General features: G+C 36.1%; 1 pseudogene; it reads left to right on the top strand.

Moving 5' to 3' along the window:
- The first annotated feature begins 350 nt into the window (after positions 1-350).
- The window catches only part of LOC102431248, a 28,035-nt pseudogene continuing 11,005 nt past the window's right edge, over positions 351-17,380 (top strand).

The raw sequence follows: 17,380 nt of genomic DNA on the forward strand, positions 1-17,380 counted from the left end.
AAACACAACAACAACTCTAAATCAAAAAGAAATACACATCCATATGTTCATTGCATCATTATTTTCAATAGCCAAGATATGGAAGCAAGCTAAGTTTCCATCATAGATAAATAAAAAAATAAAAAAGAACTGGTGCATATATACAGTGGAATATGGCTCAGCCATTAAAAAAAATGATTCATGCCACCTGCAACAGCATGGATGGACCTAGTGGGTATTGTGCTGAGTGAAATAAGACAGACAGAGAAAGAAGGATGCCGTATTATTTTACTTATATGTGGAATCTAAAAAAAAATTATAGAAATAAAAAAATATTATAAGAGCACAATGAATAATTGTATGCCCCCAAAATGGAGAACTTAGATAAAGTGGATAAGTTCCTAGCAGCACACAACCTACCAAGATGTAATCATAAAGAAATAAAAAATCTGAACAGATTTATAACTAGTAAGGAGATTGAGTCAATATTCAAAACCAATCAACAAAGAAAAGCTAAGGAACAGATAGTTCACAGGTAAATTCTAACAATCTTAGAAAAAAGAATTAAATCAATCCTTAACAAACTCTTCCAAAAATTAAGAAATAGAGAGCATTTCATAACTCATCCTATGAGTCCCACATTACCATAATACTAAAGCCAGACGAAGGCCCTACATGGAAAGATAATTACAGGCCCATATCCCTGGGGATTATTATTAAATTTTAATTATTGATTGATTGATTTATTTTAGAGAAAGAGAGGGTGGAAGAGAGAGAGAAAGAGAGAGAGAGAGATTTGATGTTCCACTTATTGATACTTTCATTGGTTGATTCTTATATGTGCCCTGACCGTAAGTTTGAACCCACAACCTTGGTGCTTTGGGATGATGATCTAATCAACTGAGCTAACCAGACAGAGCTTCTTTGAGGCTTATTGATGCAAAAATCCTTAACAAAATTCTAGCAAACAGAATTCTACAGCATGATAAAATAATTACACATTATGACCAAGTGAGATTTATTCTTGGAATGCCAGAATGGTTTAATATATGAACATCAATCAGCATAATGTACCACATTAACAAAATAAAGAAAAAGGAAAACCACATTATCATCTCAATTGATGCAGAAAAAGCATTTGAAAAATTCAACACTCTCCAGGATAAAAACACTCAATGAACTAGAAATAGAAGGAAACTGTCTCAACATAATAAAGTCTATATGTAAAAAGCCCGCGGGAAACATCATACTCAATAGTGAAAGGCTTCCATCCCTCCTATTCAGCATAGCACTGAAAATCCTATCCAGAGTAATTATGCAAGAAAATAAAGAAACACATCCAAATGGAAAGGAAAAAAGTGAAATTATCTTTGCTCTAATGACATGATCTTGCATGTATTTTAAACCCTAAAAATTCTACAAAAAATAACTGCCATAATAAGTGACTTGAGTAAACTTGCAAGACATATAATCAACACAAAAAATCAGTTGTGTTTCTGCACACTAATAATGAACAATCTCTAAAGGAAGTTAGAAAAACAATCCATTTATAATTGCATCAAAGAATTAAAATTCTTAAGAATACTAGTAACCTTAACTAAGAAGGCAAAGACATACACTAAAAACTACAAAAGATAGTTAAAAGGAATTAAAGTATATGCCAATAAATGGAAAACATCACATATTCATGGCTTGGAAAACTTTGTATTTTTAAAATGACAAAACTTACTATAAAGTTATAGTAATTAAAAGAGTGTGGTACTGTCATAAATACAAATACATAGACCGAAGATATAGAATAGAGTCCAGAAATAAACCTTCACATATATAGTCAAATGATTTTTAACAAGAGTGCCATAATCATTAAGTGAAAAAGGACAATCTTTTCAATAAAACTAATTAATAAAATAATAAAGTTGGAACCTTACCTTATACCAAATACAAATATTGACACCAAAGGATCAAGACTTAAATGTAAGAATTAAAACTATAAAACTCTTAGAATAAAACATAGGAGGAAAGCTTCATGGCATTGGATTTCACAATGATTCATTTGGATATGACCCCAAAAACACAGGCAACAAAAATAACTAGATAATTTTTTAAAAAATTAAATAGTTTGCACATCAATGGACACTATTGACACAGTAAAAAGGCAACCCACAGAATGGAAGAAAATATTTTAAAGTTATATAACTAGTAAGGTATTAATATCCTGAATATATAAAGAACTCTGACAACTCAACAATAAAAACCCAAACAACTAAATTAAAAAAGGGAAGGACTTTGAATAGACATTTCTCTGGTGAAGATACAATTATAAAGGGTCAACAGCCATATGAAAAGATGCTCAACATCACCAATAATAAGGGAAATGCTAATAAAACCACAATGAGCTACTACTTGATACCCATTAGGATTACTATTATAAACAAACATAGTAATGAACATAACAATTGTTGGCAAGAATATGGAGAAGTTAGAATTTTTGTGCACCACCAATAGGAATGTAAGATGATGTAGCTGTTATTAAAAAAATGTATAGCAGTATCTCAAAAAATTAAAAATAGAATTACTATATTATCCAGCAATTCCACTACTGGGTATATACTCAAAAGAATTATAAGGGACTTACATAAGTATTAATCGACCCAAGTTCATAGCAGCATTGTTCACAACAGCCAAAAGGTAGAAACAACTCAAATGTCCATCAACAGATGAATGGATAAGACACATATGGTATATACATACAATGCACTATTATTTAGCCTTAAAAAAGAGTGAAATTTTGACATATGCTACAACATGGAGGAACCTTGAAGATGTTATGCTAAGTGAAACAAGCTAGTCACAAAAGGACAAATACTGCATGATTATACTTATGTGAGATACCTCGAGTGGCCAAACTTATAAAGTCAGAAATTAGAATGGTGGTTATCAGGAGCTTGAGGGAGGGGGGAAAAGGGAATTTATTGAGTTATTGTTTAATGGGTACAGCATTTCCATTTTTGCAAGATGAAAAAAAAATTCTAGAGATAAATAGTGGTGATAGTTGGACAACAAAGTAAAGGGACTTAATGCCACTAAACTGTAAACTTAAAATGGTTAAAATATGAAAAATAGTGATGGTCAGTTGTCTAATATGGAGCATTTAGGTAGGAAAATAGAACACATACATTGGCTTTGACAATTTAGATGGCACTTTAATGTTTGCAGGTTCAGTGGAGCAATGGAAACATACAACTGCAGAATAAAATGAAAAAGCAGTGGTGGGGAGAACAGGCATTTCTGTTGAAAAACTTAGTAAAGACATTAAAGAGAGAGCTTCAGCAATGGTAAAGTTTTCCCAGAATCCCAAGTGTATGATCTCTACAATGCACTTTCTTTTCTTAGACACAGTGTTAGCCAACTTAGTAAACAGGTTTCAAAGTACAGCCGTGGCGATTTACATCTTTTTGATATTTTTACTGTTAGAAAAGGTTTTTTTCTACTCTACCAGTATTATTGCTAATAAAAACAATTACATTCTATTAAGTTCTACTATTTGTTTAAAAATATTATGTTGCACTTTCAGAATGATCTTGCCTTGAAGACGTTATTACCACCTTTAATAGTTAAGATGAGGTTGAATAACTCCATGGTCACAAAGCAAGTGCTCGAATGGAGCTTATGTAATATGAAATTCATGTTCCATGCGACTACAGTGATGATCCTTAGATCTACTTACTCACCTGGGAGCAGGAACATGAGGCAATGTCCTGGTAAGGCCCATGAATGCTTTGTCTAAAGGAATCTTGCAGAGAAAGGTTCTAGGTGGACAAACACCAAGGAGGTGAGAGCAGTACCTTCCAAGGACTAAGGCAATTTGGGAAATAGAAAGAATGAAAGATTGATGGGCAAGGACATGGAAACCCAATGAATCAGACATACACATTCCTTCATGGATTAAAAAAAAGAAGAAGAAGCTATGAAAGTACCAAAGATATGACCTTAATTCTCCAAGGAGCACAGTTGTAAAGTTGCTTTGGGTCTCTCCAGTTTCCATGAGAAAATCCTGGCTGACAGGACACCCTGATGAAAAAGAAATGACTCTGTGTGAGATTTAAAGCATTTCTAATTTGAAAGCAAATTTAATTACACATACTACATGTATACACCCCATGTGGAAATAATTAATGTACTTATGATGGAAATGTTTGCTTGATTTATTGTGCTAGGAGTTCTTACAAGAAATGGAAACAATTGTTAGAAGTGACATCAAATGTTTAGCCTAGTTTCTTTTTCTTCTTTTTCATAGTATTTATTATTAACACATATTTTAAAATGTAACTACCACACAATAAGGCATATAGCTCCTGACTTGTGGAAGTACTAGTATTTCATGAGTTTGAAAGGGAGAAATTAGTCCCAAGAAAACATGTGCAATATCTGAATATGACACAGGTAAAAGCTGAGATTTGAAACCCATCTTTAAAAATGTTGAGGTCTGTAGGAAATAGCCTTCAACTTCTCCTCCATGAGATAGGATTTCTTTTAAAGTTAGAACTTTGAATAGAAGTTGGCAGAGGAATGGTTGGTTGTTTTCTGAAGTGGGTGGTCAAATGGCCTCAAATTCTCAGAATGAAATCAGTAAAAGTCCAAACGTTGATGTACACAATGTTAAACATGAAGAATTGAAACTGTAAATACATTTGTGAAGAACTTGCTCACCCATGAATTTTGTGAATTCTATTTTAAATTACCACAAAATCCTGTTAAGATATGAATGTTGTATCAGTTACCTAGTCCTGCATCACAAACCATCACAGAATTTTGTGGTTAAAAACCATAAGTGTTTAGCATTGCTCTTGAATGGGTATCAGTTTGGGCTGCCCTCACCTGGGCTTTGTTATGCCTGCACAATCAGCTATGTGTTGGGAAGGCAATTCTGCTGAGATTGGCTGGGCTTTCTGACTGTGGGATGGTGGACTAGAGCCTGGGTGGTCATGGATAGACTTAGCTTTGCTTCACAATGTCTCATCATTCATTTGGCTAGCCCATGCATGCTCACGTGGTGGTTTATGGTTCCAAGAGAGTGAGCAACTCTTCCTTCTTCTGCTATGCTGCCCTCCTTCAAACACACACACACACACACACACACACACACACACACACAAACACAAACTCACACACGGTGACTGAAAATTAGGGAACCTCAAATAAGCAAATTTTTACCAAAAATGGGATAAATGGATAAAACTCATCTTTAGGCAATTTTAACAACACTTTCTTAGAAAAAAAAAAAACAGAAAAAAATTAATAAAATTAAGAGAGATTTGAACAATTTGTTTAACAAGCATGAGCGTTTAATAACTATGTGTGGAACATAGCACCCAACAATTATAAAATACACATTCCTTTCAAATTACATGGGGAATGTACAAAGATTGATCTTATATAGGGCCATTAAGAAAGTTTCAATAATTTCAGAAAGTTGGGGTTAGGTTTATGGTTAGATTTAGGGTTAAGGTGTTAAGTTTAGACTGGAAGTTAGAAATAGGTCTCGCTTATCTTTAATTTGAGGGTTAACTTTAGATGTAGGGTTAGTATTTGTGTTAGCTTTCATTTAGATTAGTGTTGGACTTAAGATCGGGGTTATTATTTTGCTAACTTTATGGTTAGTAATAGCTTTAGTGTTAGAGTTAGGACTAGAACTAATAATAGGTTCATGTGAGAATTAGGGTTAGATTTAAATTAGGACTAGTTTAGTGTTGGGCTTAGAGTTGGGGTTATAGTAGAGTTTAAGGCAGTATTTATGTTAAGATTGGGATAGATAAATAAACCAATAATACAAAACTGAAAATACACTTGATTTATAAAAAGTGACACTATAGAATAGTAAGAAAGTAATTCTCTTTTTAATAGAAGACATTTGGGGGAAGGAGGGAAGGAAAGGGGGGAAATTTGGAGGTTGAAAGTAAGGGCTAATGAAGGTTTAGAAGATTAGATGGATTGAATCATGGAGAGTATAGTAGAGGTTACTTAATGATAGGGTTCTCCATTCCTCTTTGACAACTTCTGATGCCTTTGAGAATTCAGTTTTCAAAGTTAAAAACAGTGTGGAGATAGGCTATATTGTTATGAAGGGCAAGCAAACCAGGCTTTGGAAGCAGACAGTCCTAGTTCTATCATAATAGCTATTTACAATTGCCTTAATCTCTGAACCACTTATCTATAATAATGAAAGTATAATATGCTAATTAGACCAGACAAAGCTGGGGCTGGGAGGTGCCTGCCAGTGGGCAGAGGGAAGCCCGGGTCCCAGGTGCCAGAGGGAAGCCAGTACCAGCAGCTGGAGGAAGAAAGGCCTACTCTTGCACGAATTTCCTGCATCGGGCCTCTAGTATAAAATAGAACTGGTGCCCTGCCAGCATTGCTCAGTGATTGAGCATCAACCTATGAATCAGGAGGTCATGGTTTGATCCCTGGTCAGGGTATATTCCTGGGTTGCAGGTTCAATCCCCAGGGTGGGGCATGCAGGAAGCAGCCGATCAGTGATTCTCTCATCATTGATGTTTCTATCTCTCTCTCTCTCCCTCTCTATTCCTCTAAAATCAATAAAAATATATTTAAAAATATTTCTATACCTTACAATGCTGAGCCTGGGACCCTCATACATGTTCTTAGTTGCATTATCTCTGGAAGTAATGTGTTCCCATGAGGCAATTTTTAAGATGCTATGAACATTTGGAGGGCCAAGAGTATCCCTCTGAGCAGTTTCATTTTCATGTGTGACCAATAAGGTCTCTTTGGAGTTAACTGTATTCAGTCCCTTATCATATACAATTTCAACTGTGCTTACATGTCTGTGAAAATAAAACTTTGGTATTATTTTATTGGAAAAAGTAATGTATTTATGTAGTAAAAATACAAGTAGTTTGCAGAAGCTGTACAGTAAAACAACTGTCCTTCTCACCTCTAAGCTCTTATTTCTTAGTTCTGCTTGAAGGCTGCCACTCTTACAGATTTCCTAGTGACTTTCTTACAATGATAATTCGACTCTGGATGTAAATTTTCTGTTCAGTTGCAAACTTATGTTTTATCTCTCCATGTATTCATATGATCAAGGAAGACCTTAAAATCTCCTTCCCATCCACAAGGATTTCTGGCATCCCCCCCAAAAAAAAATACTCCCCTCCAAGGCATCAGCCCAGTTTTAGACATTTGAAAATGAGCCTTGTTAGCCCTTTAATTAGACTCGATCTCCTTCTATTTCTCAGTGCTGCCCCACCACTCCCCAAACACTCAGAAGAGTGCTTTTGCGATTAATGAGAGCAAACCCCATTAAAATGAGCTCAATCATGAAAAAAAGTTCCTTATACCATATTTGTAAACAGAGATATGTACAGATTACCTTGACATGCTTATATATAATTTAGAAGGTCTAGGTAAAAACAAACAAACAAAAAAGGCTGAAGAACTAGGGACAAGTGTAAAAGTAAGTCTAGATCAGGGTTACTTTAAAGCAACCTGTGATGGAAAATTTTGACTGAGTCAGGATCTCTGGACCAGGTTCAGGAAAAACACAATAAAACACCCTATAGCTTGTATGGATGCACATACCTCTTCCCACACATACTAATCAGAGAGATTCCATGACCAAATTCTGAAAGAAATGCCAATCCAGGCCACATACACGCTCTGCTTGATATGTAAGTGAAAATGATGAATTTATAAACATCTGTTTTCTGAAACTATTGCAAGGTGAGCTCTAATCACAAACTGGTTCAAATTATTCTGCTCTGGTTTTTAAACAATTCAGTTGGCCAGGAATGGATGAGTTGAATAACCATCACTTTTATTGAGCCAGAAAATTTATTTCTCCAATAAATTTGAGCAAGTCATACTTTCTCATTTGTAACATGAAGAGGTTGAATGAGACAATCCTTAAGTTCCTTTCAAGCTCTAAAACACTGTTATTAACATTACATCAAGTAACTGGACAACATCCATATCCCTTAATGGGTATACTGAATTTATAACCAAATATAACTCAAACTAAGAAGTTAAGAAGAATTCACTTCTGATATATATAGAGGACACCTACCAGATTATTTTTAAATATTTTTTATTGATTTCAGTGAGAGAGAAAAACATTGGTTTGCTGCCTTCTGCATGTACCCCAACCAGAATTGGGGATCAAGCCTGAAACCAGGAATCAAACCAGTGACCTTGTGGTGCACAGGACGATGCTCAACGAACTGAGCCACACTGACCAGGGTCACCTATCATATTACTGAATGTGCATTTGCTAAAACAACATGGTTTAGCTCAGTTCATCTCAAAGTGTGATCTACAGATCAGCATTGTCAAAACACTGGGTAGCAAATATTTACTTCAGAACCACTAAAACAGAAACTTTGGATTGAGACCCAGGAGTATGTATTCTAACAAGTTATCAAGTGACTTTTATGCACACTAAAATTTGAAAAGCAATGTCCTAAAATGTAGGTAAAAACATCAACTTTGTACTCCAGCCTGGATTTCAACACCAGCTCTGCCTCCTACTAGCCAGAATCCTTGATAAGTTCTTTAACCCGTCTTAGTTTCTATTTCTTCACCCCTAAGTGAAATATCAATAAATTATCTCACAGGGTTTTGGGGGGTTAAATAAAATAACATGTGTTAAACAACCAGCTTATAATCAAGAAAACTTATCTCCCTTCCCCTGCTGAGAAGCATTTAGAAATATAAATTGGTGCAACCAGTATGGAAAACAGTATGGTAGTTCCTCAAAAAATTAAAGTTAGAACTACCATATGACCTAGCAATCTTGATTCTGCATACATATAAAAAGAAAATTGAAATCAATATCTTGAAGATATCAATATTCATGTTCAATGCAGCATTATTTATAATAGCCAAGACAAGGACACAACCTAAGTGTCCACCAACAGATAAATGGATAAAGAAAATATCACACACACACACACACACACACACACACACACACCAAACAAAAAAACAAATAAACAAAAACATAAACAAAAACAATGGCTTATTATGCAGCCATAAAAAAGAGTGAATCTTGTCATTTGTGACAACATGGATGGACCTTGAGGACATTATGCTAAGTTAAATAAACCAGACAAAGAGCAATTACTGTATGATGTCACTTACAAACAAGCAAAAAAAAAAGAACTCATAGAAACAGAACAAATTGGTGGTTGCCAGAGGTAAAGGGTGGGGGTGGGTGAAACTGATGAAGGGGGCAAAAGCTAGAAATTCCAGTTATAAAATAAGTCATGGGAATGTAATGTACAGTGTGGCAACTATCACTAGTAATACTGTATTGCATATTTGAAAGAGCCTTGGAGACTAGCTCTTAAAACAAATTATAACTATGTGTGGTGATGGATGTTAATTAGACAGACTTATTGCGGTGATCATTTTGCAATATAAACAAATATCTAATCATTACGTTGTACACCTGAAACTAATATAATGTTATCTGTCAATTACACCCCAATAAAAAGAGAAACAATTTCTCCAAGTGGTAATTTTAACAAGGAATTCACAAGTATTCTTCCTGGAATGTGGATTTTACAAATTTTAGGGATACAAAAAGATCAAGAGCTTTTGGAGGGTAAAAACCACCACCCAATGGGAATATGTATTCTAGGTGGCTTCACCTCTCATAGGGACTTATAGGCATGCCCTTCGAAGCATCTCTGAGACTGTTGTCTCCTGCGGAGTGGTTTAGAGACCATGTCCTAGAGTGCGATATATATTAGCACAGTGCATTTGACAGAAAAGCTGCAATGGACAATAGAAAGCATATGTAAATCACTGCTAACTATGCTGTCTACCAGTTTCTGTCAACAAAATATGCAGGGAAATGGCCCAGGAAAAAGAACAGAGATTTTTTTAGGGGACTTTCTCATTTCAGAAAAACATATGTGAGAATATGCTGAAGGTTTGTGGGTAATGTGGAAGCATTTTAATGTAATGGATCACTTGGGAATAACAATTCTAATAGGTAGATGCTTGCCAACAGAGAAAATAAAAATTCACCCCATAGATGAAAGGGGAGAATGAGAGAATTTTTGTGATGCAGCTTAGAACACATCTAGAAAAGATCATGCTAGCCATCAATATGCTAAGATATGAATATTCTCTTAGAATTGATAGAACAAAAATACTATAGCCTAAGAGACCTTCCTGGCAGAATAGGAGAAACTATAGACTGTATCCGTGTCCTCTTTGCAAGTATATCTTAGACCTCCTACTAAATTTATGTTCACTCTCCCACACTGATGGGAGAAATATGGTATATGGTATATACTTGATGGGGCCAAGAGTAGGAGGGAAGACTCTGTAGTGGTTACATTGATTGCAGGTCTACTAAACTGCAGACATTTTAAATATATTGTTCAATTTCTCACACATCTGCAAGTAAGTTTATAATTCTTATTTTACAGAAGAAAACAATTCTATTTCACTTGATGCCAGTCAAAGGTCGATTAAAGAAGAGCCTTGTCTATGAGACCGCTTGGTCTGCTCTTACCCAAGCTCCTCGCATTTTTGAGTAAGTAGCTTGCACAAGCCACCTTCTGGCAAAAGGCTTTTTTCTCCTCCAGTTGAACCCTGGAGACTAGAAGGATTGTAGATCCTGGTAGTGTTGTGAGTATGGAAAACTAAACAACAACAACAACAAAAGAGCTGAGCCATTGGATTTGTCTTCCAAGTAGATTTCTGCTTGCTGAGGCCTGAAAGGAAAGTTATTTTTCATCATCATTGAATGCAGCTATTTGTTAAGATGTGTTTATTAGACTTACATAAGATCTCTTGCCCAAGTAACTCAAGCTCAAGTGAAGGGGAAACAATTTTTATGATCTCTGGCTCTACCAACTTAACATCACGGTGAAAGGGCTCATCAACATGTCTTTTAATTTCCACAGATGAGGAGGAAGAGGAATTAAAATGGGTTTTAAAATCAGATACCTTAATTTTTTCCCCAATTATGGGTCTGCCTATGTCAAAGTGTAATTTTCACAACTGATCTGAAACAAATATATAGTGAGCATGAGTCAAAATTTATTTAATTCACTAATGAAGGAACCAGCACAATTTTTTGAAAGACAGATAAAGAATGAATGCTGAAATAATATTGCTAGGTTAGATGCAAAACTGGTTAGTGTCCAACAGGTAAAAAGACGGAAATTTTGGGGTATTTATTTAGTTAGTTATTTTAATGACACAAACCATTTACATCTCTGTCAAACAAAGCTCTGAGTAAACAAATAACTTAAAGTCTAGTCCCTAATTTGTAGGAAACAGTAATTCAAATAAAGGTCAACAAACTTTTCTGTAAAGTGCCAGACAGAAACTATGTGAGACTTTGTGGGCCAAACAGGTGTGTGTTGCATCTACTCAGCACTATTATTATAGTACAAGAGCTATCATAAATAATAGATAAGCAAAAAGCAGGGCGGTGTTCCAATAAAACTTTATTTATAAAAACATGTTACGAGGCAGGTTTGGCTGACAGGACATAGTTTGCCAACCCCTGCCTTAGAGAACAGCCTTGGATGGACCCATTAGACAAGGCTCCAGCAGGACTTTGAAAGTATAAGCAGTGGTCCTTTGTATTATCTCCAAAGATATTGGAACCTTATTCAGGTTACTGATTTTCTTGGCAGTCATTTCTTGGCTTTCATTTACTCATTCATTGAATGGGAATCGTTTTCAGGAATACTTGGGGAATATTGTAAGTGCTCAGTGGGCTAGCAGTCAAAAGATATTTATTCCTTCCAAACTCCATTGCATTTTTATTGTCCCTCCCGAAAGCTATTTCAGAACACAAAGTTGTTTGCTTAAGTTGAAGGCAGAGACTAACTGACTTAAACAGCAAGAGGCTCAGGGAGTAAAGAACAACTTGTCCAGAACTATTTTTCTTTCTTCGCCCAATAGAAGTCCTCCCACTACTGTTCAATTTGGTGGGGGGCTTCTTTCTTCTTTGGTATAGCCAGTACAAACATGGAGTCAGTTATGGCTTGACCTCCTCTTCTAGATATAACTAGAACTGTAAGAACAGCTCAGAGGATCCGTGGGGCCATCTTAGATGCTGCCAACCATATAGGGAATTACAAACATTTTTTAAGGGAAATACATAGGACTATCTCAAAACACAATCAATTAGATATATCTATAAAATTTTAAAAAATAAAGTCACTGTAGAACACACTGTGCTTGTACTAGAATGACATCCATCTTATAGATGTTCACTGACATAAAAAATAAAGCATAACTACTACTGGTCTGCATGAGGTGAGTAGAGGAATTGAAAGCCAGCCTCAGGAATATGATATTGCTTGACATTCAAGTGAATGATCACTGGGACTTTGGTCTTAGTTCTACCTCTGATATTTCCTAAAAGAAACTGGAGATCACTCAACCTGCCTAGATTTGTTTCATTATAAACAATAAAACAAAAAAAGTGCAACTGGAAGGTTCCTTTGAAGTCCAAAGGGCATTACTTTGTTAAGCAATTCATTCTATTTTTAGACAAATTAAACCATGAGTAATTTTTCCCTGTGATTTCTACACTTCTACGAAGAACCTACCATCAGCAGCTAAAATGGTATCCATCACTAACATATAAAAACAGTATCTCCACTTGGGCTATTTGAGAAAGTGCTCAGATCCCTCAGTTTGAACACATATCTCAAGGTTGCCCTCTTATAGACCTTTTCTATCTTGTGGACCTTTCTATTAAGTGACCAATGTGGTACGGTCTTTACTGACCAACAGAAGAAATGGAGTGATGGCCATCTTCATAGTAATAGTTTTCCCCTCAAAATATATAGTTCTAATGAAATGACAACAGCTTTTTAAAATGCTGTGTTCAAACATATTTCTATGGTTAATATTGCTCCACAAATTTATGATTCCAGTTTTTCAGATACTTTGATTACTAAACTTCAGGAATAAATTAAGTTTGATTTGGTGGAGGTAGCTAGAGATCTTTTTCCTCACTCTGTGAATAAAAATTGCTTTGAGAAGCATAATAAACTTACATGGAAACACTATCATTTACATTTGGTTCAAGTGGATTATGTAGAATAGTCCATTGTTTCTATGGTATTAGCTCTAAAGACTGTAAAATATCACACATAGCCCAAACTTCTACGAGCAAAGATTCCTGGATGATTGATGTAGACATCATCCTATAGGAAGGTAGCCCTAGATGTGAATTTTTTTGAGGTCAGCACAGACTCCTCAATGGTCAATACATGCAGAATAACCTATGAATGCATAATAGTAATTATTGAAATAATAATAGAAGTTACCATCCATTGATAATGTTTGTGCCCAGTACTGTGCTAAGTACTTTCTGGGTATAATTTCATTTACTCATCATGAAAATTCATTTACTAACTCTTAATTAGGTACTAGTATCCCCATTTTACAGATAAGAGGGTTGAGGCTTTGAAAGATAAGCAGCTTTGCCAAGGTGAAGCAGTTAAGTAATGGCTGGAGCGCAGATTTAAATCCACTGTGGCTGAGCCCAGCAGGGAGTCCTAGTTTGAGTCTTAGTGATACCTACCATAGAATTCAGGCCTCCTAGCCATGTCTGAGGGAGCATCCATTATGAATGGATGTGCATGAAATATTCTGAAGGAAAAATATGGTCACATGAAGTTTTATGCAAGTACAAGAAGCCAGCATCAGAGTTTTTAGACAACTGTCTGCCATCCATGAATTGTTTTCCATTGTCTTCAAACCTGAGTAACTATGTTGTGCAGGAGACTATAATCCCCAAGGCACTAGAGCATGACGTAACCTTGTTCTTAGTCTATGTCGCCAAGGAGATGGAGTGTTTTCTTCATGTGGGATACACATGTAGCAAAGCACTAGTCTTATGCTGGAGCTGAGCTCTAGAGAGCTACATTTCCAGAAGAGAGAGTAGACAGAGGAGGGCTTCAACACATTATCATTATGCCACTGATGGGATATCGGATGGACTCTCCAGAAAACATGGAACGGCGAACAACAGAAAAATGCTGGACTCTCCTCACTGCTGTGAATGCCTGTGAGAGACTCTCTGAGGAACCCCTGTAGTATTTGTGTGGAACTTGGAGGAGTTGGAAAGAGCTAAAAAATGCATGTTCAATTATCATCTAGATTAGAACCTGGCTCTCAGAAGAATGGATTCATATCTATTGATGACATGTAAGATTATATTAGATTTTCTTTTTAACCACTATAATTTGGTTCTTATTAAATAATATTGACTCTGTTACTCTGTTAACCATGTAAATTATATATATACATATATATATACATATGTATATATATATATGTATATTTAGACATCTAGTCAGTCATGGCTGTTGCACACCAATATAAATGATTATTTGATCCCCAGACTTTACATTGGCCTCTCTTAAACATACCTAGCTGGTTTCAGTCAGTTATTTCAATCTATGAGGGACATTTTGACATCTTCTGATAAGCACTTTTACTAAATATTTATATTATTTTTTATATAAACAGTAAGATGCCTCAGCTTAGAGCCAAATTTAGTCAAGCTCAACCAATATTAGCCAAACCTCAAAAAAACAACAACATAGATTAGACAGTAAGAAAAGTATAAATTTTTTTCTCACCAAAAATTCTAATAGGCAAAGATCAATGTCAGAGACATGAAGCATTCCTAGGAATTTTTATTTAGGTTGACACTGAGCCATTTACCAGCATATACAGTTCAACTCATTATGTTCATGCAAAGAAAATATCACTTGTCCCAGGTTTCACCAAATCTCCCAAAAGTACATGCACAACCTTGTCAAATGCCTTTAAAGAAATCAAGATATTTTGTTTTAAAAAGAAGTCCCCCCACACACACCAAAAATAATAAAGTGTTTAAAATGACTCATTCTTTCTCAACTGGATTTCAATAGCAGCATGGGAAGAATTTATATTTCATCAAAAATTATCTTCTTCTTCTTCTTCTTCTTCTTCTTCTTCTTCTTCTTCTTCTTCTTCTTCTTCTTCTCTCTCTCTCTCTCTCTCTCTCTCTCTCTCTCTCTCTCTCTCTCTTCCAGTCTTACAGAGAAGTTGGTATGGGCAAAACTGCATAGAACATTAGGTAGAAAAGTGGAGACCTTGTGCTCTGAGAATTAAGATGTAAAGAGAATTTCTTCTGCATGAGTCATCAGAGAAATTTTCCTCTCAGTGGTTATAATTAAATTGTGAGTATGAATGAGAGTGTGTGTTAATTTGGGTTTCCCCAGAAGTAGCCCCTGATTTTATATATCTGAGGTTAAGTGCAAGTAGCCTATTTGGGAGATAAAAGAAGAGAGGGAAATCAATAAAGTTTAGATAATAAGAATGTTTGCACAGTGCGTAACATATCCCAAAGGGAAGCTCTGAGGAGCAGTGTTGAGCAAGCAGCTTAGATCAATTCTCTCTGAAGGATAAGGCAGCTGTGTTGTTGTTGTTGTTTTTAATATCTTTTTATTGATTTCAGAGAGGAAGGGAGAGAGAGAGATAGAAATATCAATGATGGGAGAGAATCATTGATTGGCTGCCTCCTGCAACTTCAGCATATGCCCATGACCGAGAAATCAAACCATGACCTCCTGTTTCATAGGTCTATGCTCAACCATGGAGCCACTGGGAAGGAAATTGTGCTTTTGTGTGCCATTACTGACATCCATAGGTTAAGGTAGTTCAGAAGAAGGAGGTATTAATTCTTTGACACTTTCTGCCTGCCTGTGCTTGGCCAGAGAAAGCCCTCAGGTAAAGAGAGGCAAGTGCTAACAGTTGGAAGATGAGCCACTGAGCATAAAATGGCAAGGATTATGATGTGGATCTCCATAGTGTGTGAGATTGTGGTGTGTATGTGTGTGTGCATGCACACTGAAATAACAATATACAGATGGAAAAAAACCTTCCAAGCTGAGAGAAAAATAGTTTAGCAGGAGCAAAGTATGCATGAAAGGATATAAGAGAATTAGGTGATAAGGATGCATTAAAAGAACATTTCCAACTAGTAAAATTTGTCTAACAGTTTCCTAGTTCTACAATGAGATTAGGAATTACAGATCTCATAGCAGTACTGGCAAAATGCTGGCTATTCCTGCTTAAATGAAACAATGAAGCTAGAACTGGTAAGCCACATTTCCCATCCATATGCCCCATCCTGTACAGAATTCTGGCTGTGAAAGGGACAAGAGAAAATGTCCAGTTCACTGGCTGGCTTTTTGTTTCTTGAACTCATCTTGAAAAGGTTAGAATACAGTGGTAAAGAAGGCAATCTGATTATGTCCAATTACATATGGATTCCTAATGCCCTCTCCTACTCACACCTTTTTTTTTTCACTTAAGCCACAGTATGGTTAAAATTTAGAGCTTAGTATAGAGTCTAGATCTGATAAGCCATTTGCTATGTGATAGCAATTAGAAAGTGTTACTCTTCTAGAACATTAAGTCCATATTATAAACCTTTTACTACTTGAAGAATACTTAGTCTAACTTACTCAAATAAGTTATGCAATTAAAACTCTTTATATTTATGTGTATGCTTTCAAAAGATCTTCAAAACTAGATTGTCCATATATGACAGCCATAATTTGTAATCCACTGATGAAAATAGACTCTGAGAGTATTCAAATCCCCTTACAGTGCTTTCATAGTAAGCTTTTGGTTTAGAACAACCCATCTATATATATAAAAACCTAAGTGACCATTGCAACTGGATGACCCGACGACCAGACAACCGGATGGTAGCTATAACACGCACTGACCACCAGGGGGCTGACACTCAACACAGGAGCTGCCCCCTGGTGGTCAGTGTGCTGACACAGCCAACCTCCCACAGCCAGCCAACCTCTGGCAGTCCCTACCCCACCCCCCCCCCCCCCGGTAAACAAGCCCTATTGGGAGATTGGGTGATCGACTTCAGATGGGCACCTTATGGTTAAGGGCATGGCCATACAATAGACTCGCATTCAAACATCGAGGATTCTGTTATTTATGAGAGATGTATTAAAATACTAACCTTGTGATGACTATGGAGACAGAAGATCTTAATGACTCAGAAGATGGCTAAACTGGCGGGGGTGGGGATGGGGGTGTGGGAGGGGTTACAACATCACCGGGCCTCATGAAAATCTAAATTACTATCATGATAATAACAAGGGGGCAACCACCCAGTATCTTTATGTCATGATAGACATTATATATGTCAAGTGCCCGTCATTCCAAACTATCCCTGATACTTTCCTGTTCAACACCATCCCAGAAGCCCGGGGAGTCAATACAACAAACTACCCCAAGAATCCTCAAATAAGTTCGGCTCCGTAGCCTGGCCCGTTTTTACAGCCTACGGTTCAGATAGAAACCCCCACAACAA

Source organism: Myotis lucifugus, unplaced genomic scaffold (assembly GCF_000147115.1).
Source record: "Myotis lucifugus unplaced genomic scaffold, Myoluc2.0 scaffold_42, whole genome shotgun sequence".
NCBI classification, from domain to species: domain Eukaryota; kingdom Metazoa; phylum Chordata; class Mammalia; order Chiroptera; family Vespertilionidae; genus Myotis; species Myotis lucifugus.